Source organism: Narcine bancroftii, chromosome 9 (genome assembly GCF_036971445.1).
Source record: "Narcine bancroftii isolate sNarBan1 chromosome 9, sNarBan1.hap1, whole genome shotgun sequence".
Classification (NCBI taxonomy): domain Eukaryota; kingdom Metazoa; phylum Chordata; class Chondrichthyes; order Torpediniformes; family Narcinidae; genus Narcine; species Narcine bancroftii.
Genome location: NC_091477.1, coordinates 111,387,685 through 111,413,026, shown reverse-complemented (window position 1 = coordinate 111,413,026; position 25,342 = coordinate 111,387,685). Strand labels below are relative to the sequence as shown.

Here is a 25,342-nt window from a genome sequence, read left to right as displayed (position 1 = left end):
CAAAACATTGCTACTTTTATCAGGAATGTTTCAGTTCCTGTGTCATTGAAGACAGAAGTTAAGGCTTCAATGTAACTTTGTTTTTGTTTCAGAATTACAATTCTTCACTGACATTGAAGATTAAAGTTTTCTGAAGAACAAATACCTTAAATGATTGATGATTAAGAAGAGTTCTGGCACTGCATTCAGGTTGGTTAAAGATTAAATTGAAGTATTTTTTAAATCAAAATTCTCATTTGTTGACACAAGCTGGGCAAAACACAGCAATAAAAAGAAGGCCAAGAAATGAGAGAAATGATGGATGGCTGATCTTGACAATACATTAATTGAGATTATACTGGATAAATTAGATCCAGGTATATTTTGAGTGTGCCACATGTATTTAGGACAAGAGAGTTAAATGAGCCCAATATATCTTGTGAAGTGTGAAACAGCTGATTCAAGAGGGAACAGATACCATATCTGAGATCCCAGTCAGTTCATGTAAACTTCCAGAAAGCAAAAAAAACAAATCTCTGCCCTCCAGTCTAATTTTTTTTTAAAAATTAGACATATACCATGGTATCAGGCCCATCCGGCCCACTAGCCACTTCCACCCAATTAACTTCTGTTTTTGAAGGGTGAGAGGAAACTCATGCAGACCTGGGGAGAACATACAAACTCCTATCAGACAGTGCCGGATTTGAAGCCTAGTTGTTAGTGGTGTAACAGCGTTGCACTAACCATACTGTCCCTTTTCTCGTAGCAAGCTGAACAATTGTTAAGTAAGCATTTCTTGGAGATCAACTAATCTTGCTCATTATAATTCTGTTTTTTGTCTTTTGATATTCTTGCATATCCACCTTCATGAATTAACTTTAATGTTCAATATGAAGACTCTTATCATGTCATTGTACAGTTGGTAGAAAAGAAAAATCTACCTCCTCATTAATTATGAGGAAGGAAAGTGCAACCCCTTTTCAGATTATATACATCCTAATAGGGAGTTGGTTGACAGAGATAATCGTTAGAACTGGTCACTCTATAGTACTTCAGTAAAATCACCGAGATGGTGGAGGAACTCACCCAGTCTCATAGCATCCATAGGAGGTAAATATATATTTCTGATGTTCCTCCACCATTGCTCTGTTTTTACTAAAATCACAGCATCTGCAGATTTTTGTGTTTCACTATATAATACTTTCAACATGGTGAGCAAGATTTATTGGGGGACAAGGTTTCTCAGCAGTGAGCACTCCTGACTCGCACACGGATTTCTAACAGCAAACTTTATTCCATTGCCTGATATGCTTTTCGATTGTATATAAACTATTCATGCATAAACTAGGCCAGGGTGAAGGTGATGTGAAATCTTGGTCATTTTTGGGAAATGGGGATTGCATATGAGGCCATTGTGTATTCGTCTGTGAACAGTCACTGGAACGCCAAAAGCCAATGCACTTACAACTCTGAATGGGATGTGACTTGATGGAGAGTAGAATTGTTTAAAATGACACCGGAGGCCATTCCACCCATTATGTCTGTGCCCTGAGCTGCCCATTTTTTTTCCCACCTTCCGGCACTTGTTTTCTTGGACTTCTTTGGAATATTTTATTTGTAATTTTTCAAACTCAAACCGTGTCAATGATCCATAATAATAAAAACACACTACATTTTCCAATATATACAAGCTTCACTGTCAAATCCAATTCTATCCCCACCACCAATTAATATTAATATCCAATTAATACATCCAGAGACAAAATTAAATCGACAATTACTCTAAAAAGGAAAACCACAACAATGAATTAACCCTCGTCCATTATTTCTGTAGCATTTTACAGTGTCCCTTTAACCTCCTGATATATTAAGGGCATAAGGACCAAAAAACAAAACAAAATCATTACACTTAAAAAAAAATTCTTACAAAAGAATCTACATTGGCCTTTGCGTGAAATCACCCAGGTCCTGTCACACGTGGGCGCCAATTGCTTCAGTCTCTGAGCTGTGAAAGATGCCCTTATAGCAGGCTGTGCTGATCCACAAGTGAACCGGATCACGTCTGGGTCACCAAATATACCAAACCAAGTCACAGTAGTCGGTGTGAGTCAGTTTAATTGATTTTACTGGAAGTCCCATATGAGCTTATAAGCACAACCTCCATGATACTTTGCAGCCCTCAGGACCATTGTGACATCACCCTGGAGGGCTGGTGACGCTCCCAATGTCTCAGGGCTCTCAGCCCCGTGCGAGCCTGCATCTCTGTGGCCCAGTTTGCTTGCGGATCAGCGCAGCCTGCAACAGATGGCCAGAGGCAGTACCACTCAGACACATCCATGTTGTCATGTGCCAGAATCCTCATCGCTAATTGGATAGCCCGTTTCAGCCTGCCAAAGGACATAACTTTAGATGGGAGGGGAGCTCAGTTCATCTCAATACTATGGTCAGCGCTATCCCAGCCCACCACCCGCAGTCCAATGGCCTCGTCGAGAGGTTTCACCACCAACTGAAAACTGGTCTGATGGCTCAACTCTAGTTGGACTGATGAATTGCCATGGGTGCTACTGGGAATCCGCACAGCGCCGGAAGAAGATCCAGCTTCATCCTCAGCCAAACTTGTGTATGGATCCCCGCTTATGGTCCCGGGTGAATTTGTACCACCGGCCCGAGGACAGGATGAACTACCTGCATCTCTCTTGATGCAAATTCTGGAGAAAGTCAGCATCCTGGCACCTGTCCCAATCTCATACATGGTCTGACTGCCTCCTACATTCCAAGGGAGCTCAAGGACTGCTAGTACGTGTTTGTGCGCGGGGGAACGCATCGAACTCCGTATCAGCGACCGTTTGAGGGTCCTTACAAAGTGCTCTGATACAATGGAATGACGTGTGTACTGGACATTGGAAGCAGGGAAGAAGCACATGGCTCTAGGTACTTCCACAGTCAAAATTAGCTTGTGTGCTATTGACAACCCCCTAAATTTTACACTAAAAATTGAACCCCAAGACTCTACAATGTGGTAGATCAAGGAGTAGAGTGGTATGGGACAATGACACTGAAGCAGAGTTGAGACCAATGTCGATCAGCGATCACATGAAAGCATGGGCAGGCTCTGAAGGGTCTGACACCTTCTGCAGATCCTATTTTCTGATGCTCCACAAACTCTCTGATCAGAACCCGATCTTCCCTAATATTTAAAATGGCTAACAAAAAGAATGCTGGAATACATGACCATTTAAATTCCTTTAAATTATTGGAAAGATCATTTCCACCAGTTTTACATTGACCAGAAATTCTGAATTAAGTGATGAATTGATATTGTACCTTATATGTGATTGTTTAACAATTCCTTGTAGAACCCAACAAAATCAAAATTGACTGATAGCCAAGAAAGAATGCTGTGACTCCTGTTGAATTCATTTGGGAGAAATATTGAAAATGAAGTGCATCTGAGATGAACATGCCAATGTTGTTCTACTTGGTAAAAAGCTTAATGTATTTATTTAAACAATTTGGTTGAGTGAAAATAACATCAATTTGCAGATTAAAATGAGAGAAAAAGAAAACTTTGGCAAACTTGGAGAACACCTCAGCGGAAACTGGAAAATTTCTGAGGGGCTGATCTCATTAACATATGTGCTTATTCTGTGCCTGTAACACCAGGAATACCCTAATTCTGTGTAATATTGTAGAAGACTGCAGGGATGCTCACCTATGTTTATAATGCAACTAAGGCATCCACACAATTTTTTTTGCACTTCCCTTAAGCCATCCCCAATTTCCCTGTGCACATTAAAATGTTGACGTTGTAGGTTGTGAAGCTGATAGATGAAATGTTCCTGTCTGATTCATACAAAAGGATAAATAGCTGAAGAGCAAGGTTAGGGTGGGTAAATCTGTCAATGAAGGAATAATCACTGATTCATAAGCACATGAAGAACTTAAATATGCGTGGCAAGGAAAAAAATGAATCTGATGTTATGTGGATTTGCAAATGTAAATCTCTCTTGAAATTATCAGTCTGGGACATTCCACCTGATAAACAATAGGATGTTGGCTTTATAGGTCTGCATTGGTTGCCCTCAATTACCATTGTGCGATTACAGTTTTCTAGTCAGCTTTATCCAATCTGCTGAGAGGACATTGATATTTGGAATAGCTTACCAGTGGAGGCATGTGGCAGCAAGACCAGAAAGAAAATGAGCGTGTGTAGCCGCGCGCTACTCAAAAGAAGACACACACACGTAGTGTAGTCAGGTTAAGCTCTGAGTTTCATTAGGGCTCAGGCCTGACTTTATACTTGCACTATTCCCGCCGTGGCCCCCCTTTGCTGATGTCACAATGTGCATACATAACAATGCCTTTCTTCCCCGCGCACTGTCCCTGTCTGTTGGCTGTGCAGCAAGGCCAATGCCATTTTGGGGTCGCTGGCCTTTCAGCTGCCCTTGCCGTTCACCCGCCGGTTCGCTTGTTGGGGCCAGTGCTGCTGTGCCGGCTGCTGGCTTTTGGTTGCGCTCGCTGCCTGAGCACCGGCTCGATCACCGCCGCGGCAGGCCTCCAAATGTGCTCTTTTCTAATGATGAGATTGTCCACAGTTCTTTCTAAACTTGCTCTTGTCCTGAAATGAGTGGTCAGTGTTTCAGTGCAGCAAATGATACTGGTTTCACATGAGAAAAGAAACTGTGGCTGTTAATTGAAGAATCTGTATTGCAACAACTAAGGTATTTGCAACTTGGAACTGTGGTTTGAACTGCTTCCATTGTGGTAGACTACTTTAGACAATTACTTTAGACAACATTGTTTTAATTTTGCTGTATTAGCCAAATAAAAGAAAAGAAAGAGGCACAAATATGTTCCTATAATGCAGAAGTCTTAGCACCACCTTGTGGGGGGAATTTTGAAAAAAGGTATGAAAGGTCTTCGAATCCTCTAGGCTTCTGTCTCCACTTACTGCTTACAGTATTTTAGACTATATTTTTTACGGGAGTCAGGCGTCTAGAAAGTGAACTTTGTTGAAGAGTTCCTGAATAAATTGTGGTTGGCTTGAAACCAGCTTTAACAAAGATTTAAAAATGTCAGGATTTGCATTTTCTGGAACCAGTCAAGGATGTCTGTATAGAGGGACCGCGTTATTTAAAATCCATCAATTCAAAAATATATTAATTTCCACAAACTCAGTGATCCAGGGTGACCCATTGTTTCTGCAAACTCCTGCCTCACTGAGTTGGTATTACCAGACCTTGACTCCAGTTCCCCCTCCCCTGATCCATTCCCTCCCTACCTACATGTTCTCTATCATTTCAACAGCTTCCAATTGCCTGAGCTCGACCTCATAATTTTCATTATGGATATTCAATCTCTAAACATTTCCATCTCCCATACCGAAAATCTCAAAGCTTTTCGTTTCTTTTTCAACAGCAGACCAACTAGTCCCCCTCCACCATTACCCTTCTCCAGATGTCAGACCTTGTCCTCCTCCTCAATAACTTCTCCTTTGACTCACCCCATTTTCTCCAAGTCAAAAGAATAGCCATGGACGGAGCAGTCCATGCTACAAGCCTACACAGGCAAGGCTCTTCAGCCTCTACTACATTATGAATAATTGGTGCTGACTCATGCACCCATGATGAGCTCATCAACTTCATCCACTTTGCCGCTAACTTTCACTCTAACCTCAAATTAACTTGGTCTATCTCTGGCAATACTCTCCCTTTTGTCAATCCCTCTGTCTCTATCTCAGGTGACAAACTCTCTATGGACATTTTCTATAAACCCACCAACTCCAAAAATTACCTCAATTACACTTCTTCACACCCAGTCCCCTATAGGAATTCTGTTCCTTTCTCTCAATCCCTCTGTCTCTGTTGAATCTGGTCTCAGGATGAGGTTTTCCATTCCAGAACATCCAAAATGTCCACCTTCTTCAAAAAACATGGTTTCCCCTTTGCCACCATCAACTTGGCCCTTATCTGGATCTCTTCCATCTCCCGTACATCAACCCTGGCCCTCACTGTCCCAAGATGCAACAAATACAGGTTTCCGCTTGTCCTCACCACCACCCCACCAGCTTCTCCATCCACCATATTAATTTCCACAATTTCCATTCCCTATAACGTGATCCCACCTTCAGACACACTGTTCCCTCGCTGCCATCTCAGGACCGCTCCCCTCCATACATTCCTTGTCTACTCATCCCTTGCCCCCTTGGCACCTTCCCCTGTGGCCACAGGAAGTGCCAAACTTGCACCAATACCTCTCCCTCCCACCATTTGCGGCCCCAAACGGTCCCTCTAAATGAAGCAACCCTTCACTTGGAATCTGCAGAAGTCATCAACTGTCTCTGGTGCACCAATTGTGGCCTCCTCTATGTCGGAGAGACTGGAAGTAGACTGGTAAATTGATTAGCTGAAAACCTTTTCTCTCTCCACAGCAATACAGGGATCTCTCAGTGGCTAACCGTTTCAATCCACATCCCATTCCCAAACCAACATTTCTGTCCATGGCCTCATACCCTGCAGACTGAGGGAACCTGCAAATTGGAGGAGCAACACCTAATATTCTGCTTGGTCACTCTCTAACTAAACGATCTTAACATTGACATCTCCGGTTTTCATTAGGACACTCCCCTGTCTCCTTTTCTCCAGCTCTTCACCCCCTTCCCTCTCCATTCAGAGAGCCATCCTCTCTCCCTATCATTTCTCAGCTTGTTTCTCTTGCGCCTTCCTACCCATATCCATCTATGACCTCGTCTATGGGCCTATGCTCCTCCCCCGTCCCCTCCTCCCAGCATTCTAATTGGGCGTCTGCCTGCTATTTGCTCATACCTTGATGAAGGGCTCAGGCCCAAAACATTAGTTATGTATCTTTATCTTTGCTACATAAAGAATGTTGCATGACTTGCTGTGTTTCTCCAGCATTTTTGTGCGTAAACGACAATCACAGGGTCTGCAGTTGTTCTTGTTTTAAGTGCAAAAGTAAAGGTACATTTTAGAAGTTAGTCCTCAAGGCATTTACAATTTTTGAGGTGGGTAAGTTTGTTATACAGTACATTGAAGTTAGCCATTAATTATTTCCAGCAAGCATATGAAATGTCTTCCTTCTTGAAGTCTGACTGCAATACAAGAGATTCAGATAAAAGTTGGAAGAGAGCTATTAGACACAGAGGAAGTAAAATCCCTTTGGTTAGAAGGCAAGATTTGCACACCTGGTATGAGAAAAATGCTGGGAGGAGGGGACAGGGGGAGGAGCGCAGGGCCACAGAAGAGGTCATAGATGGATATGGGTGGGAAGGCACAAGAGAAACAAGCTGAGAAATGATGGGAGAGAGGATGGCTCTCTGAATGGAGAGGGAAGGAGGTGAAGAGCTGGAGAAAAGGACCAAGCTGACCAAGACCTTCAGTTCTTTGCTTTCCATCTCTCAATGACCCTGATGTAAATCTCTTGCAACATTTTTTCATTCTTGAGTACATCATTTTGACAATTGTCTTTCAATGTTGCAATGGAGGAAGCCCAGAAGATTCAAATTAACATAGTTTTGAATGATGCAGCATGTGACAAATAAATATTCTTGTCAGAAGTTCTAAATCACCTTTTGGAGAGATGAGACTACAAATGCTGGGATCGAGAGCAGAAAGTAAACATTTGAAGGAACTCAAGCTCCGTCTGGGGGGGTGTTACATGGAGAGTCAGACAGGACAAGGAGTCTAAGGTCACTGCTCACTGTGTCATTGAATGTCTGATCCACCCTCAGCCAATATCACCTTGCGGATGGTCACCTGAAGTCACCTTGCAATTGGTCACCTGGAGTCACATGAACCAGGTCAGCCCCCAGGTGCCGGGTATAAAACCTGACCGTGTGGTCCAGCTGTTCTCTTTCTTTTGCTGAGGTGACTATCTGAGCTGCTTCACACTGGATATCACGAACAATGCTGAAGAACCATCTAATTGTTTGGTGTATAAATGGGTAGAGCCTCTCTTTTTGCATGGGAAGGGTCATCTCATCTAATGTAAATAACTTCTTTAAGTTGAGTGCTGTGCCTGCTTGTTAGGAGAGGGGTCCCAAGTTTAGTTTGTGTTAACCCTAGTTAGATGTGGCCATATATAGTTAATGCGACTTGCATGATATCGAAATCAGTTTGCATCATGTTGTGTGTGTCTCCCATTACATATATATTCCCCATTGTAAATAAAGCTCATGGTTTGTTACTACCACGTGTCCAAGGCTGGTACTCTTTGAACTTGTTCCCCTCTACAAATTGGTGCTGTGAACTGGGTTCAGGGAGTAACAACTGGGGAAATAGGTGGAGAGAGGGGATAGAGTACCAGCGACAACAGGGTAGCCAGCCTGCTGACAGCCTATGGTAACCCAGTGGAGTGGTCAGATAGGCTGAACTCGCTGGGGAGGATATTGGGCACCATCCTATTTCCTTCATCACAAAATCGGGGTTCCTGGGAAGTAAGGGGAGACAGCCAGACTCCGTCAAGGTTCAAGCCTTGATCCTGTGGGTGCATGGTGCTGATGTGGTTAGAGGGTGTGGGATTTGAGGAAGTAGGCATCGGTTCCCCTCCTGGTCATGCCAGGTTCCTGTGCCAGTCCATCAAAGTCCTGCAGAAAGTGGTGGCAGGGATCAACCATTGGGTGATAACCATCCATAGATTGGAGACCCTTGGCCCTGTATCCCCATGGCCATGCACAAAGGGAAGTGCAACATCCAGTGCTGGCTGGTACCGGTGGACACCGGAGCTCAGCACGCAATCAGCCAAGGCAAACCTGATACATGGCGGCAACCCTAGATAGCCAATGAAGGTTGAGTGTCCATCATCTCTGCCAAGGATATCCCCCTTAGTGTAGCTGTAGACACTGAGCAGCCAAGGCCGCTGCCCATCCTAATAACAGCATCTGCAGACCACATTCTAGGGACAAATGTGCTTAAATGCCGGTCCATAAAAGCAGGATGGCATAGCCTGAGTGAAGGTACTTGTTGGGTCCACCAGGTGGGACCCTGTGGTAATTCTACCTTCCTATTGAGAATGGATAATCAAACCTTTGGAGGAACTTTGAGGATCAAGCTGCATTATGAGGGAAACTGCATTTATGTTTTAGATCGAGAATATATCATTGACAATGCAAGGATATGAAAATTAGAATTCCGAATAGATTATCCAGCAACAAAAGTAAAATGAGACTGATTACAGTTTTGCAGCAACATCCAAGCCAAGAGATGCATCTACCACGTACACAAAGCAATGAAGCTTATGGCGATCTGCGCCACTCCATTATCAAACCGATGTCTGTAGTTGCAGGCTCACCGCAGGATTAGGAGTTCCCGGTGGCTGGGGGGGCAAGGCAGAAAGAACTCTGGGAGGCACGTGACTTCAGAGGTCTGGTGATTGTGATAGCGCATCAACTGTAATTATTTAAACTCCTGCGAAGATTCTATTAAAACATTTCTGTTGGTTCAGCTCACAAACCACTTCTGTTACAACACTCGCTACAAGCTATTATTTAACGCTGTTGTCAACTTTCTGTGTTAAGATCTGCTGACTACTGAAAGGTAATTTCCAATTTAAAAACAATGTCAGTTTGGATACCATTTTAAATATTTCTGTATGTTTAGGTCTGGATCATCAGTCTTGTCCTCTGTAAATCAGAGAATCTGAGGTCAAACCACTGACAAACTTTTATTCCACGTATTCTGTGCTCATATAATTTATACAAAATGAAATGGGTTGAACTCTGGTCATCTTTCAAAAGAAGAAAAAAGTCAGATGGAGTAACCTTGAAATATAGCACCAAATGGTACAGGTAGAGCACGTTAAGACTGGTCTGACAGATTTAGAAGTGTCAACAAAAACTTGCATTTTAACAAGGTCATTTACTCTTGAAAGATATGAATTGCTAACAAAAGTACTTGATAGAAATATCAAACAATTGAAAATCTTTTTTTTTTAAAAACATCTTTCTGAAGGACTTTAGCAGCCAACGTTTTTAAATAGCGAAATAAACTGTTTTCCTGACACCTTATCAATTTATTTCTGAGCAACTCCGGTGTCGAGGTATATTCCTGATGTGCTAAAGAATAAGTGACACGTCTGCAATGTTATCAGTGACTTTCCCATTTGCACCACCAGTCTTAAGCAGAAAAAGTTCTTAAAAACGGGAAGGAAAATTGCTCAATCTAAAACATTTCTCAGAGTTGGCTTTTGGCTGAGACCTTTTGTGTATCTCACTGAGAGGACTTGGGACTGAGAAAGGCTGGCTATGCTGTTGTGTCCTGGTGCTGCCAAAAGTCTCTGGAATAACTAGAACTGAGAAATTGCAATCTCAAAAAGTCTTAATGTGAAATGTGATACTGTTCTTAGTGGCCACCGTGTGTGAAAACTATTTCCCTTTCATCATTAGGTGCTGGTCATTTTATAAAGCAGCCAATTCATTGTATTGATGTTGGACTCTATTTGGTCCCAATTTATGAAGCTGAAATGATTATAAATGCAAAGTGACTCTGCTTGGATGTTGCTTTTGTTTTGCGAAGTTATGATGTGGAAATTTCAAAGCCTGTTTGAAGAGGAGGCTTTGAACCAGAATGATTAGGTGGCAGAAAATATTGGAGTCATCAAAGCCAATAATTTGTTGCTTACATAGGAAACATAGGATAGAATGTGATTAGCAGCTGAAAAGTCTTTTCAAAAACTCTTGTCACAAATATAAATCAAGAGAATAAACTGCTGGAGGAACTCGGCAGATCAGGCAGCTTCTGTGGAGGGAACATTTTGGGTTGTAGCCCAGCAAGCTGAAGGCGTTCACTGTCAGAAAGTCATGCAAAGCCCAAGGTTGTGAAACAGTTCGAATCGCACTGGTAACACTATTTCAATAAGTCGCCGGCATAGTATTAATAACTTTGAACAGTAGGTGTTTCAGATGCCGAAGCAAAATCACATTTGGGTAGCCTGCAGTTCCAAGGAATGCAAAAGTAATGTCAGAACAATAACAAAAAAGAACATTTTTATGCAGGTAGTTTGAAGTTTTATTTAGGGCGATTTGCAACTGGGATTTTGCTGTATCAGTAACCGTAGGAAAAGTTTTCAAGTGACAACCAGTTGATGGACATGCCCTGATACTGCTGCAAACCTTTCTTAGCAACTTCATCAAGTGCTGCTGACAGAGAACATTATTAAACTGAAATTCTCTTTATAGACCTGTGCAAATGGAGTGGGTATTTTAATAAAATGGACAGTGAGGACAGCTACCAATTATTGTAGCAAGCTGTGGAATAACAACCAGCTTTTAATGGGAATGGCTTGTAGCCCAGCCTTCAGCTAGACAGACGTGTTTAGACTTCAGTAGGAAACTACTGGGATTGGAAACCGCATATATGAGGCTTTGAGTCCATTGGAATGTAAGAATGCAGTTAAAGTTGTGACATTTCCACAATACTTTTTCAAAACAAATTAATTTTAAGCTGAATTCAAAAATTTAGAAAAGCAGTAATTGTTTTGCTGAAGGTATTTTTCTATAATTCTATGGAGAGATTTTCACAGGAACATGGCAGCTTAAAATTTCCTGGGACGCTTCAGATATCAAAAGGAGTCGTAAATGATTGACATAACAGATTGAAGGATCACTTGGCATTTCAATACTTGACTGAGGTGTCTTGAAAAATCAAAGAATTTGGGTAATTATAGCTTCCAACCAAATAAGGATATTGTGGCGAACAGCACCACTCCATTATCAAACTGGCGCCTGTAGTTCCAGTCCCCCGCAGAATCAGGAGTTCCCAGTGGCTGGGTGGGGGCACAAAGAACTCTGGGAGGTGAGTGACTTTAGAGGTTGGGTGATTGTGATAGCGCGCCAACTGTAATTATTTTAAACTTCTGCGAAGATTCCATGAAACAGTTCTGTTGGCTCAGCTCACAGACAACTCCTGTTGTGCTTTATTCACTGCATCACTCGCTACAGTATATTAAAATCAAAGCACAAGATGTTACTGTGCGTGATACCTGATTAGTGTATGACATGACTGAGAGAAGTAGCCAACCCTTTCAATTCCAGGGCACATGTCTGTCCATGGCTTTGAGTACTGTCCCGCCCTGACCATCCACAGAGTGGAGGAACATGGGCGTGAACATTGACTTTGCTGCTTTCCATTTAACCTTTTCTTCCCCCTTTCCTGTCCTTCCAGTTCTTTCATCCACACATCCCCCGATTGCTGCTGTCCCCTCCCTCCTTTATCCACCTATCATCTGCTGTCTTGACAGCCCTCGTCTCCTCCCCCCCCCCCCAATCTTTTGTTCGGATGGCTGTCTGCATTCTTGTACTTTCAGTTCTGTATCTTTACCTTTGCTACATAAAGGACCCTGTTTGACCTGCTGAGCTTTCTCCAGCATTTTGTGTTTTTACTTCAACCGCAGTGTTTACAGAATTTTGTGATTTACTGATGACAGTGAGAGAGTGTTTCTTCTTGAGAAGTAATGTATCTGAAAGTATGCCCCTTGAGTTCTTCATGTGCTCCCTAGAATTCTCTCTAAGGTTGAGAATTACAAGAGGGTGGTAAAACTTTAGAATTATTTACTCCAGAAACCTGTGAGGACTGAAACATTGAACACATTTGAGACTGAAAAGGTACATTTTTTGTCTCCTGGGAAGTTGAATGTGAAGGAGAGCAAGCAAACAAAAGATGAGAGCTGAAGCAAATAGCAAATCAGCCACATTCTCATTGAACTCAGTGAGCTCCTGCTCCCTGTTCTCCTGTTCTTATTAAGAGGATTCCCCAAACTCGGGCCAATTTAGCTTTGCTCAGTAAATTGATTATGACTTGCAGGGGAACCATTGGTGGAGATGATCACTGGAATAAATAGAGCTTAAAATTAAGTTGACAATCATTACATTTTTACTCATAACTTTTTATTGAGAATGCTGAGCAGTGAAGATTTTGCTTCCTGAACACCTCTGGGTGTACTTTTATAGATTTTGGGGTGTAGGGAAACCTGCAAAGTTGCGCTAAATCACGCTGGGTGTGATAAACCATATATACTTCCTACTTTTATACAAAGTTAACAAGAGAAAAGTTTTCAACAAAATTGTACCTCTCCCATGGCTATACACACGCACTTGAATTTTGGTAAAAATGGCTGCCAGTATCTGACCAAGTCTCCTTGGGCACTCATAAACCCCATGGAGTTGAGACTTAGATCAAGATTTTCCAGGTCGCTGTGGATGAAATCTGGCAAGGAGTGAATCATTGCCTGTGCAATTGAGATGATCTGTTGATTACCACAAGCACAAAGAAGAAAATTTTCTGGTTTTTAAGAAAGTGTTCTTGAGATTACAAAAGCATAAAGTGAAGTGAAAGTAAAGCAATTGTGTTTTTGTAAGGGAATACATTGTATCTTTCATAGCTGATTCCAATAGCCTACAACCTGTGATGGATGGAGACCATCACTGATATGCTTGTTAAAAAATGCACCAGAGCTAAGGCTATTCTTGGGAGTGGTACAGCCGACACAGTTCATTCCAGATCTTTTACTAGTAGTCATGATATTATGTTTCTCATTGTGAAATTAATGAGAACAAGAAGTTTTGAGTGCAGTTACTCCCTGACTTGCATTCTTCCACACATAACAACCAAAGTATATTTTTTTTAAATATAAAGAAAAAATGTAAAATTCACACTGTTCATGTTGTATTTGACAAACTATAACAGGGATACAGGACATGTAAGAATCAAAATGCGCATATTTACCTTGTTAGTCAGTGTCCAGGGGTCCGTGGGCTGGGCGCGCCATCTTGATTGCTGTGCGCATGCGCAAGTCTTCCGTTGGTGCATGCACAGTGAGTTCAAGTATTGGCGTTTGGTTGGCACCTGCGCAAGAGTTAAGGGCGCAAATTCAATATCGTTAGGGCCCTTAACTCTTGCGCAGGTGCCAACCGAAGACTCGCACATGCGGACAAGAATCAAGATGGCCGCGACAGCCGACAGACCCTAGGATGCTGATTAACAAGGTAAACATAGACCAGGATGTGGAAATATTCACCAAGGTTGATTGACAAATTCAGGAAGTGTAGCAGGCCAGGTCAACCCCGCACACCATAGGCCGAACAGCCAGTGTGGCAGGGCACAAGGGCTTCCCCCCAACTGTGCAGAAGTTGCAGGCTGCAGGAGCGCATTGCCAGGGGAACGGCCAGGCCTCACAGCAGCATTATGACAACACTCCTGTGAGCCTGTCGCCTCCACTTAAAAGAAACATGCATGGTTTGAATAAACGGCAGTTACTGATTTACTTGTGCTTGATGTGGACAGCATTTATTTCGGTAGCTCTGCATTTAGTAGTGACCCCAAACAAGTTCTATTGTTTTTAGAACCCACAACATGTAGCAAAATGAATCCTGCTGACTCGTCCACAGCCCAAGCAGCTGCCTCCAACGGATTTCTCATGGCAGTTTACACCGTAAGCGTCCACGCTCCCATTCTGGATGAACCAGTCACGCAGCTGGCTACAACCAGCAGAATCACAGTTCGCCCTGCGAGGAATAACAGCTAAGGACATGAATTTCTGGCACGTGGTCAGCACCCTGGACCCCGTCACAGCAGAGAAAATTGTCCTGTTTGTCAACAACCCACCCATGGATGGCAAGCACAACATGTTTAAATGGTTTTTGTTAGAGTCATTTGAATTTAGCTGGCACGAACGGGCCGTTAACGTGCTTGACACGCAGGACCTAGGTGATCGCAACCCCTCAGAACAGATGCAGGAGCTAGTATCCCTTGAAGACGGACACACAAAGTGCTTCCTGTTTGAGGCCCTATTCCTTTCCAAGATGCTGGTCCACGTTACCTCCGCAATCTCCAACATGGACTTTGCCAAACCACACCTCATGGCGAGGGAGGTAGACCGGCTTTTCCGCACTCTACAATCCGACTCCATCCACGTGCAGCCCACTTGCACAGCAGGAGCAACAGCACAAACCTCAGCCACCTCATGAACCTCCATGTAAAAAGTCCAGCCACCGCGGCGACCGCACCAACAAAACAGCAGGGTATTGCTACTTCCACCGTCGGTGGGGCCATAATGCCCAGCGGTGCATACTGCCCTGCACCTTTTCAGGCTGCAAATTCAGTCCAATGCAGGGGAACAAGCAAGCCAGTCGCTGTTAGTGGCCTTGGCAGTTGGCACCAGAAAAGTCCTGCTTTATCTTTGCAACCGGAAGGCCCAGTAGGAATTTCTGATAGATACCAGCGCAGAAATCAGCCTAGTTCCACCCATGTTCTTTGAGTGGAAGAACAATGCTAGAGGCCTACCCCTACAGGCTGCCAATGGTTCAACCATCTCCACCTAAGGGACGTGTTGCATGACCATTCACACCGGGAACACCATTTTCAGGTGGGACTGTACTGTCATCTCAGTAGGCCAGGCTTTCCTAGGAGCAGATTTCCTCCAGGTGAACGAACTCCTAGTTGACTACCTTCCAGGTTAATGCCACCACTTTCCAGGTTTTCCCCCTCACACTGCACCAACACACTTTCCAGCCTTTGGGAGTCCACATTCTTCAACAAAGTGAGTACACAGCACTGCTCGCCGACTTCCCCGCTCTACTGTCCCCCAACATCCATGATGCGGAACCAGCATTGAGATCACCCGTGTACGTGTGGGCACAGCGACTGCCCCTAGATAAGCTCCTCCAAGCCAAGGCCGAGTTTCCCATGATGGAGGAATTGGGGGTCGTCTGCCATTCTAACAGCCCGTGGGCTTTACCACTACACATGGTCCCAAAGAACTCTACCTGCGAAGACTACCGCAGGCTCAATGACTCAATGGTACCAGACAGATACCCCATCCTGCACATACAGAAGTTTGCCACATGACTCCAAGGTGCCCATATTTTTTCCAAAGGGCTACCACCAGATTCCTGTGCACCAGAACGACGTCCAGAAGACGGCCATTATTGCCCGTTTGGCCTCGAGTTCCTGAGAATGCCATTCAGGCTCAAAAACGTGGCCCAAATATTCCAGCGCCTCATGGATGTCGTGGCAAGAGACCTGGAGGGGATTTTTGTGTACCTGGACGACATCATCATTGCTAGCCCAGATGCCAGGACCCACAAAGAACATTTAAAACGCCTGTTTGCCCGGCTGCAGACTTTTGGGCTAACCATTAACCCATCCAAGTACCAGTTCAGTTTGTCCACCATCAACTTTCTTGGGCACCACACCTCCAGCGAAGGAGCAACTCCTTTGCCTGACAAGGTCAAGGCCATTCGGAACTTTCCCAGGCTCAAAACTCTCAAAAGCCTGCAGGAATTCCTTGGGATGGTGAATTTCTATCATTGTTTCCTCCCAGGAGCAGCAGCCACCATGTGGCCTCTCTTCAACCTCATTAAGTCAAGTTACAAGGAGCCCAACTGGTCTGCAGAAGCATTCTGCAGTTCTGCTTTGGCCTCCTCGAATGTCTGGGAATAGGTGGTTGGGTAAGCAATTTTTGGGTAATATAAGCCGTGGTCCCACTGCTGAAGGGGAGACTCTGCCAAAGCAGAATTTTCCAAAGCCACGTTCCTGGCACATCCGGACCCAGACTTGCCCCTGTCATTAACAACAGACTTCTCAGCCCGGGCAGCAGGCTCAGTGCTGCAACAGTGGGTGGATCGCCAGTGGCGGCCACTCGGTTTCTTCAGCAAACATTTACTTGAGCTGAAGTACAGCACTTTTGATTGCGTACTGCTGGCAGTATACCTGGCCGTATGCCATTTCCGGTATACCCTCAAAGGCCGAGTATTCACGGCCTACACGGACCACAAGCCACTGGTGCAGGCGTTGGGCAAAGTCTCAGACCCCTGGTCGGCGAGGCAACAATGGCACCTTTTGTACATCTCCAAATATACAACAGACATCCTCCACATAGCAGGGAAGTCCAACGTGGTAGCTGATGCACTGTCCAGGCCAATGATCTCCGAGGTGACGGGTGGCATCGACACACCTCACCTCACCAGGGACCAGGCTGAAGATGCTGACACACAGGCATACCGCACCGCCATCACCAGCCTACAAATTGAGAGGTTCACGCCAGACCCAGGAGGCCCAACACTCCTGTGCCATATGTCTACAGGTCAATCCTCCCCATGACCTGGAGACGACGGGTATGCAATGAAGTGCATGGACTTTCTCTTCCTTCCATCTGGCCAACAGTCCGCCTCATTTTGGACAGGTTCGTAAGGCATAGGCTTCGTTGCTGTCTTGGGTAAACTTGTACCTCTCACTTTGTTTGTTTTAGATTGGTCACAGTGTTTGAGCTACCAAAAGAAAATAGACACACACACCGAGAGCAGTTCAGTTTATACAAATGTTTATTACAAATTCTAAAGCTGATATCAAACTACAATATGCAAACCCTTCCCAATTATACTTATCAACGCCTGGACTGGTCCCAACTGCCAAAGCGAAGCAACGACCACACACTTGTAGTAGGTTGTAGCAGCTTCTCCACCTCCCCCGACTGGGACGTTGGCTGGACTCTAGAAGTTCTTCTTCTTGCTGAGAGATGTTGCCACCTCCCGGAGAGTCTCCCCTTCAGTAGCGGGACCATGGCTTATATTACTCAAAAATTGCTTACCCAACCACCTATTCCCAGCACAGCAAGAAAGATGAGTGAGCAAGCTAGCATGCTAGGCTTCTATCGAATAACATAATTTTCAGCTTATCACTTTGAATACAATGATTTATTTTGCATCAAGGCTACGCCTCTGACAGTCTGTGACCAAAACAAGCAGGAAGATTAAATGTTCTTGGTACACAGATCTCCTTTCGTCAGATAACAGCATCTCTGGCCCCTCGGTGGAATTTAGCTTATGTCTGCTGATTCTAAAACAACAAGCAGGTTCTCAGCCCTGCAGAAGCAAAGGCTGCAAAAGTAAAAAAACATGGTTTAAATCTTCCATTACAGTTGCGAAGTTTCACTTTGGGCAAAACCTTGTGTACAATGCCAGCGAGCCAAAGTCCATTGGCACACTAAAGGCCCGGTGCAACGTTTCCTGCCCACAGCAGACAGGTTTGACCACATGCACATGGATATTGTGGGGCCCCTTCCCATCAGCCAGGGGATGACGTACCTTTTCACCATGGTCGATCGTTTTACACTCTGTCCAGAGGTGGTGCCTGTGACATGGAGACCTGTGTGAGAGCCTTTACCTCACAGTGGGTCCCCGTTTTGGTGTCCCTTCCCACAAATCTTTGGACTGGGGAGCTCAGTTTACCTCTTCCCTCTGGCCGAACATGGCCAAGTTTTGCAGCAGCGAGCTGCACCACACAACCGCCTACCACCCCAATAGGCTGGTAGAGTGCTTTCACCACCATCAAAAAACAGCCCTCAAATCATGGCTGGATGGATGAACTCCCATGGGTCCTGCTGGGCATCCGCAAAGTACCTAAAGAGGGCCTCCCCACATTTTCGGCGGAAATGGACAACAGCGCACTGCTCTCCATCCCAGATGACGTCCATTTCGGCTCCACGGAACCACCACTGAATGCCCTGGATGTCCTAGAGCGGCTGAGGAACCACACCGCCTACCCATGTCCACGTCCTACCAGCCACATCCCACAAGAACTCAAAGCCATGGACTTACAAGACAGGGCAAACCAGGTACCCCTCCCCCCATAGTGTTCTTTTAAGGTACTGAAAAGGGAGAGGCAGGCATGACATGTTTGCAGTCAACCACCTCAAGAAAGCCCACTTGGACTTATCAGAGCCTTTCTCTGCCCCTACGCTACGGCGCCAGGGGTGCCCATCCAAAGACAATCTCCCAAACTTTACCCAAAGAAACTGATTCTGGGGGGAGGTGGTGTAGCAGGCCGGGTCAACACTGCACCCGATGGGCCGAATCGCCATAGCGAACAGCCAGCGCGGGAGGGCTTGGGGTTTTCCCCCATCGCGCAGAAATTGCAGGCTGCAGGAGTGCATTGCCAGGGGAACGGCCACACCTCGCAGCAGCCTCCCTAAAAAGGAATGCATGTGGTCTGAATAAACGGCAGTTACTAGTTTACTTAATTGGTGTGAACAGCATTTATTTCAGCAGCTCTGCCTTTAGCGGCTTTAAATTGTTATAATCAAATCTATGATTAAAAAAAAAATTTGATTTAAAAAGTTTGCTTTCAGACTTCGTAATTCACGTGTGCGGCAAAATTCTGACTTCTGTCAATTTCGAGGTACAACTGATCATTTGGTCCCAATTATGGATGTAAGTTGGGGAGTGCCTATATGTGTATGTGATAAATGCACAAATTAGACAAACTCAGCCCTCCTTGTTCATTATGAAAAGATGTGTTCGTTGAAATTAGCAAGTGATCCATCACATTTTGGTATAGATGCTCTTAAAAAGCTGACTGATGGAGAATAGCAAAAGGAAGTGGATCATTTTCACTTTGCACTCTCTCCAGAGAGTATGAAATTGAGAAGAAAATGTTGCAAAAACTTTAATGTTTCATTTATTTTTATTTGCAAAATTCTTTACCCTCGTGTTGTATCAAAGCTCAGATTTATTGTCAGAGGACATTCGTGAATTCACATACAACCTTGAGATTCTTTTTCCTACAGACCAGAAAATTTTCTATTGTTAGTGCAAAAATCTGTACTCACAAAAAGATACATGTAAATGTAAACAAACAAAAAAAAAGTGCAAACTGGGCAATACAGAAAATTCAATAATAATTGTGCAAAATAAGAGTTCTTAACCGAGTCTCTGAGTTTGTTTGGGAGTCTGATGGTGGAGGGAAACCAACCGTTCCTGAAAATGGTGGTGCAAGTCCTGAGCCCTTCTTTCCTGATGGCAGCAGCAAGAACAGAGCATGTGCTGGATGGTGTGGATCCTTGATAATTGAACTTGCTCTCCATGATATCCTAGGCTGCCTTTTGCAGGGCTTTCCACTCAGAGATAGTGATACCGCCCCCCCCTCCCCCCCCCCCCCCCCCATAACAGGCCATGATGCAGCTGGTCAGCATGCCTTCCACTTCACATCTGTAGAAGTTTGACAAGGTTTCTGATGTCATACGAAAGCTTCGCAAGCTCCTGAGGAAATAGAGGCGCTGTCGTGTTTTCACACTGACATTAGTACGTTGGGTCCAGGAAAGGTCCTCTGAGACGGTGACTCCCAGGAATTTTAATTTGCTCATCTCTCCACCTCTGATCACCCAATGATCACTGGACTGTGCCCCTTTGGGTTTCCCCTTCCTGAAATCAACAATCAGCTCCTTGTTTTTGGTGACATGACTACGAGGCGTTGTTAGTGCATCATATGGCCAAGTTTTCAAACTCTCTCCTGTATTCATCGTCCCCTTTGAAACATCCCACTACTGTGGTATCATCAACAAATTTGTAGATGGTGTCATTGCTGTATCGAGCCACACAGTCAGAGGTGTAAACCGAATAGAGCAGGTGGCTAAGAACGGAGCCCTGCGATACTCTGGTATTGAAGGAAGTGTTCTTGCTGATCCACACTGATTGTGGTCTGGAGGTGAGGAAATCCAGGATCCAATTACACAGTGTATTGAGGCCCAGGTCTTGGAGTTTGCTGATCAGATACTGTGATTACCTGGACTGGACTCTACAGCCTTGGGCCATTGGCTGTTGTAATTGGATAAATCTTCCTGGCACAGATCCATCAACTCCTGCTAATGACCTGGGCTGGACCCTCCAGCACTGTAAAGGTATCACGAGTTCTTTGTTCTCTCTCTTTGCCAGCTTGGGACTACCCTGCTTCACTCCAGACCTAGAAATGTGGAAGGGCACTGGAGAAACTGTTGGTAAGATGTGCACTGTTGAAAGGGTTGGGAGTGTTTAATTAGTTTCCCTTGTAGCATAGAGCCTGCACTGGCAAGGCGTGGTGGGGCATTGTGGTGATTTTTCTTTGATCATTGTATGTACTAGTTCATTTTGTGTGTGATCTATTTTGTTCCCACGATATTTTCCCTCGTTCATTATTAATTGTCCCACAGTTGCTGTAAAAAATATGGTGTTTATGCTGCATCTGTTACCATTTCCCACATACTTGCCTTCTGTAAATAAAATCCTTCCCAATCAAAACTATTTCCGGAGCCCTTGCCTTTGAGACCTGCCAAATTTGTTTCCTCACTCACAACAGCAGTTATTACATTTGGGTCCTGCCACAGGTGTAGGGTATCCTTTGTTGTTTCCATTCCCATCTAGAATCTCCACCGCTCAGGAGATGGCTTTCTCTTGGATGTACCTGCTCCTTGTGTTGTGTTCTGGATCTTTGGATTTAAATGCCTGTGGTCTGGCACTCGGCAAGATCCTGATTTCATTGTTCATACAAGGTTTCTGGTTAGGGAAAACCCTCGATGATTTGGTGGGGACACACTTGTTAGCAGCTGTTTTGATAAAGTCTGTATCGACCCAGCTGTAATCATTCCATCCTCCTCTAAGTTCTTGAACTTATCCACTGACTCAAGACTGTGTTATTATGTATGTAAGTAGAACCAGTTTACCTATCTCGGCTGCACCATTTCATCAGATGCAAGGATCGACAACGAGATAGACAACAGACTCGCCAAGGCAAATAGTGCCTTTGGAAGACTACACAAAAGAGTCTGGAAAAACAACCAACTGAAAAACCTCACAAAGATAAGCATATACAGAGCCGTTGTCATACCCACACTCCTGTTCGGCTCTGAATCATGGGTCCTCTACCGGCATCACCTACAGCTCCTAGAACGCTTCCACCAGCGTTGTCTCCGCTCCATCCTCAACATTCATTGGAGCGCTTTCATCCCTAACGTCGAAGTACTCGAGATGGCAGAGGTCGACAGCATCGAGTCCACGCTGCTGAAGATCCAGCTGCGCTGGGTGGGTCACGTCTCCAGAATGGAGGACCATCGCCTTCCCAAGATCGTGTTATATGGCGAGCTCTCCACTGGCCACCGTGACAGAGGTGCACCAAAGAAAAGGTACAAGGACTGCCTAAAGAAATCTCTTGGTGCCTGCCACATTGACCACCGCCAGTGGGCTGATATCGCCTCAAACCGTGCATCTTGGCGCCTCACAGTTTGGCGGGCAGCAACCTCCTTTGAAGAAGACCGCAGAGCCCACCTCACTGACAAAAGGCAAAGGAGGAAAAACCCAACACCCAACCCCAACCAACCAATTTTCCCCTGCAACCACTGCAACCGTGTCTGCCTGTCCCGCATCGGACTTGTCAGCCACAAACGAGCCTGCAGCTGACGTGGACATTTACTCCCTCCATAAATCTTCGTCCGCGAAGCCAAGCCAAAGAGAAAGAGAGAGAACTACAGTTCCCAATGTGCAATGTGTGCAGTTGGCCAGAAATCAGAAGTGACCTGTGACAGGAGTCGCGGGCATCGTCTGAAATTGCTGTAAGTCAGTTGAAGCAGCTCAAGGAAAATAGTAATTTATGTGTTAAACCCATGTAAAGTCATTCTTCACGAAAAAACAAGCATAACAGAGGCAGTCCTGTAACTGTTTTTCAGCCTCCTGCTTTGTCTATATGAAGCCAGATGGAGCACAGCCAGATGATCCAACTTTCTAAAATGCAGTCTAAGGAAAGAACAGTAGGCCTTCTTTATCTCGGCGTGACAGTGATCAAATGTGCAGGCTACATTCTGGTGGTGATTGGGCAGCTCGTCTTGATTGGTAATTGGCCTGGTAAAATCATTGTCTTTGATTTGTAGTGAGTCAGGTGGGCCGTCTCTTGTTTGCTAACCACCTCGTGCAGCTCCACAAGTGCCTGTTTGTAATTGGGAGGGGTTATAAACACTGGTGAGAATCGCTAATGAGTACTCTCGGGGTAGATAGAAGGGTCTGCATTTAATCTAGATTTGCTCTAATCCAGTGGAGTAGGAAGTGGACATAACCTCAACATCCATGCACCAGCCAGTATTAACAAATAAATCACACACCACCCCCTTTCTTTTCTAGAATTGGAGTTCTGAATTAGTCTGTGAATGATGAAAACCTCTGATCAGAAAGCAGTGTCTGGTGTGTTTTCTGTTAGCCAGGTCTTGGTGCAGTAAACCACTTAAGATTTGTCATGCTTGTCTCTGATAAAGCAGCCTTGTTCTGTGGTCATCAATTTTATTTTCTAATGACTGAACATTCGCCAGTAGTATGGATGGTAGGGGGAGGTCTCAATTCCATGTGCTACAATTTAGAACATAGAACATTACTGAACAGTGCAGGCCCCCATAAAGTTGAGCCAACCTATATACCCATACTCAAAAAAAACGAAACCCTCTCTTTTGAGTTTTGGATTCACAAGTCTTAAATTGAGGGATTTAGTACAAGAGTCAAGAGGCCATGTTGCAGCTCTACAAATCTCTGGTGCGACTACACTTGCAATATTGTGTTCAATTCTGGTCACCTCAGGATGTGCCTGGATTGGAAGATAAGTTTTATGAGGCAAGAGGTGACTTAATAGAGGTATACAAGATTCTGAGAGGCATAGATAAAGTGGACAGCCAGTGCATTTTTCCCAGGGCAGGAGTAGCAAATACCAAAGGACATGTGTACAAAGTGAAGAGTGGAAAGTTAAGGGGCGTTTTTTTTACATCGAGTTGTGGTGTCTGAAATGCAATGCCAGGGTGGTGGTGGAAGTTGGAACAATAGGAGCATTTAAGAAACTCTTAAACCCCATTTTCACTGGCACTAAAACCCAGTAATTAATCTACCAGTTAACATGTCAGCGTGAACGCTTGCAAACCGGCACGCAGGTGTCAGATCGCCCTGGGGATGAACTGCCGAGGAAGGTTATATCATCACCGATTCGTTTTGAATCAGTGCACGGGTTAGTCCAGTGTGAAAGAGACAGGGGATATTGCAGGATGTCACTGCTGGAGACTTGGCACCTCTTTGCTCTGGGATTCCGGATGGTGAGTGTGAAAGGGTGTAGAGAACTGGTTAACGTTGGTCCAGTGTGAATGACAAAAACACTATTTTGAACCGATTTGTTGAACTGCCAGTTTACTGGTTAGGCAATGTGAAAAGGGCTTTAGGCACATGGATGAAAGAAAAACAGAGTTATGAGGTAGGAAAGATTTAGTTTTTTTTTTGGTCGGGATACAGTAAAACCCCATGGTATCTGGAATTTAAGCAACTGGTAAAAAAAAGAAAAAAAATTAAAATAAATAAGAATAAAATAATGGGTAAAACAAATACGCAAGTTTAAAGTAGTAAAAGTAAACTGTCTCTGAAATACCTAAACCTTTGGTGAAGATGGGAGCAAATCTTCAGTCAGCAGAGAGTCTTGGTCGTGCTTTGCTCGTGGCAGCTGTTTGAATAAAATTATTTGAAACAGCAATGACGTTGCCCAGGATGAAGAGCTGGCTAATGCCGCTCTCCATTGGGGTAAGTGTCCCCTTATCCCTGCTTAGTAAGAGTCATCCCAGTCAGAGCTTTTATCTGTGAACTTAGGGGTGGGGAGTGGGGGAGGGGGTTATTATCTATAATATTATTGTCCTTCTTTCGGGCAGCACTTCAGAGGGGGAGGAACCTGCAGATGTGGCGATGGCCAAATGTTTTCAAAGAATGTGACTGAAAATAAAGTAAAATGCTTCATGCAACTGAAGTTTGTTCAGTGTAAGTACAGTGTTGTTATTTTTGTATTTTAAACTGTTTATTCTTAATACAGGTGTATTAATTAGGCATTGTCAGAGCAAGTCTCAAGCAACCAGAAAATACATTTATCTGGCATCTTCCAAACCGCTTGGATGCCGGATACCAGGGGTTTTATCTAATATGGGTCAGTACAACATCAAGGGCTAAAGGACTTGTAGTGTGCATTGTTCAGTGTTCTCTGTTTTAATAGTCTAGTTTGGATCACGGCCATGACGTTGGTGGTGGCCTGGACCTTTAAGGCCTCTGCATTCCAACCGGCCTGTCTCAGCGGTTGCCTGGGAGATTTAATGATCATTAATGCAAATCAGCAGCTGCATGTTGCCCGCTGCCCAGCGAGGAGGTCGGAAGAATAATATTTCAAAAGGCTGGAGAAAGATGCCATCGCCATTTTGTTTTTCATCGACATCTGTTTTGGTGGTGTCAAGGATGAAAAGTTGGACGATACTGCAGGATTAAGTACAGGAGTTGCCAACAGCAGGCATTTGCGGAGGATCAATCACACCGATCAATGAGAAATCTGTTTGAAAAGAAAATGCGATCATTGTATTCAATGCAGTTAACATGGACTTTGCACTGACAATGTTTGATATCAAAAGCAGATCCAGAAAGATTTGGTACTGAGAAGGTTTGTGAATAGCTATTAAAAGAATTGACAGATTTGACTCTTGTGGAAATGGATTGAAACCATTTAATTGATATTGCAATGTGTAGTCATGTGAGCAAGGGTGCACTGAG

At 44.4% G+C, this 25,342-nt stretch overlaps 1 protein-coding gene and 2 long non-coding RNA genes across 24 annotated transcripts in view; 1 reads left to right on the top strand and 2 right to left on the bottom strand.

Annotated features, from left to right (window-relative positions):
- LOC138742642 (uncharacterized) overlaps positions 1-25,342 on the bottom strand; it is an 83,345-nt gene that overhangs the window by 4,748 nt on the left and 53,255 nt on the right. Inside the window, exon 3 of one of the 2 annotated variants that reach the window (XR_011344332.1) lies at positions 24,585-25,124. The exons of the other annotated variant lie outside the window; for it this stretch is intronic. This is a non-coding gene — a long non-coding RNA (uncharacterized lncRNA). Of the gene's footprint in view, positions 1-24,584; positions 25,125-25,342 lie in introns of those variants that run through there. 2 annotated transcript variants of the gene reach the window in all.
- The window catches only part of zbtb38 (zinc finger and BTB domain containing 38), a 137,444-nt gene that overhangs the window by 62,160 nt on the left and 49,942 nt on the right, over positions 1-25,342 (top strand). For 11 of the 21 annotated variants that reach the window (XR_011344321.1, XR_011344320.1, XR_011344322.1 and 8 more), the window contains one exon: positions 93-189. The gene's annotated coding sequence lies outside the window, so the exon portion shown is untranslated. Of the gene's footprint in view, positions 1-92; positions 190-3,335; positions 6,599-9,418; positions 9,534-20,701; positions 20,764-24,462; positions 24,569-25,342 lie in introns of those variants that run through there. The other 10 variants (XR_011344323.1, XM_069897312.1, XM_069897306.1 and 7 more) reach the window with 8 other exon arrangements.
- Positions 4,233-9,334, bottom strand: LOC138742641 (uncharacterized). The gene is made up of 2 exons (XR_011344331.1): positions 9,218-9,334; positions 4,233-4,597 (listed from the first exon to the last, which is right to left on the bottom strand). It is a non-coding gene; the product is annotated as an uncharacterized lncRNA (long non-coding RNA).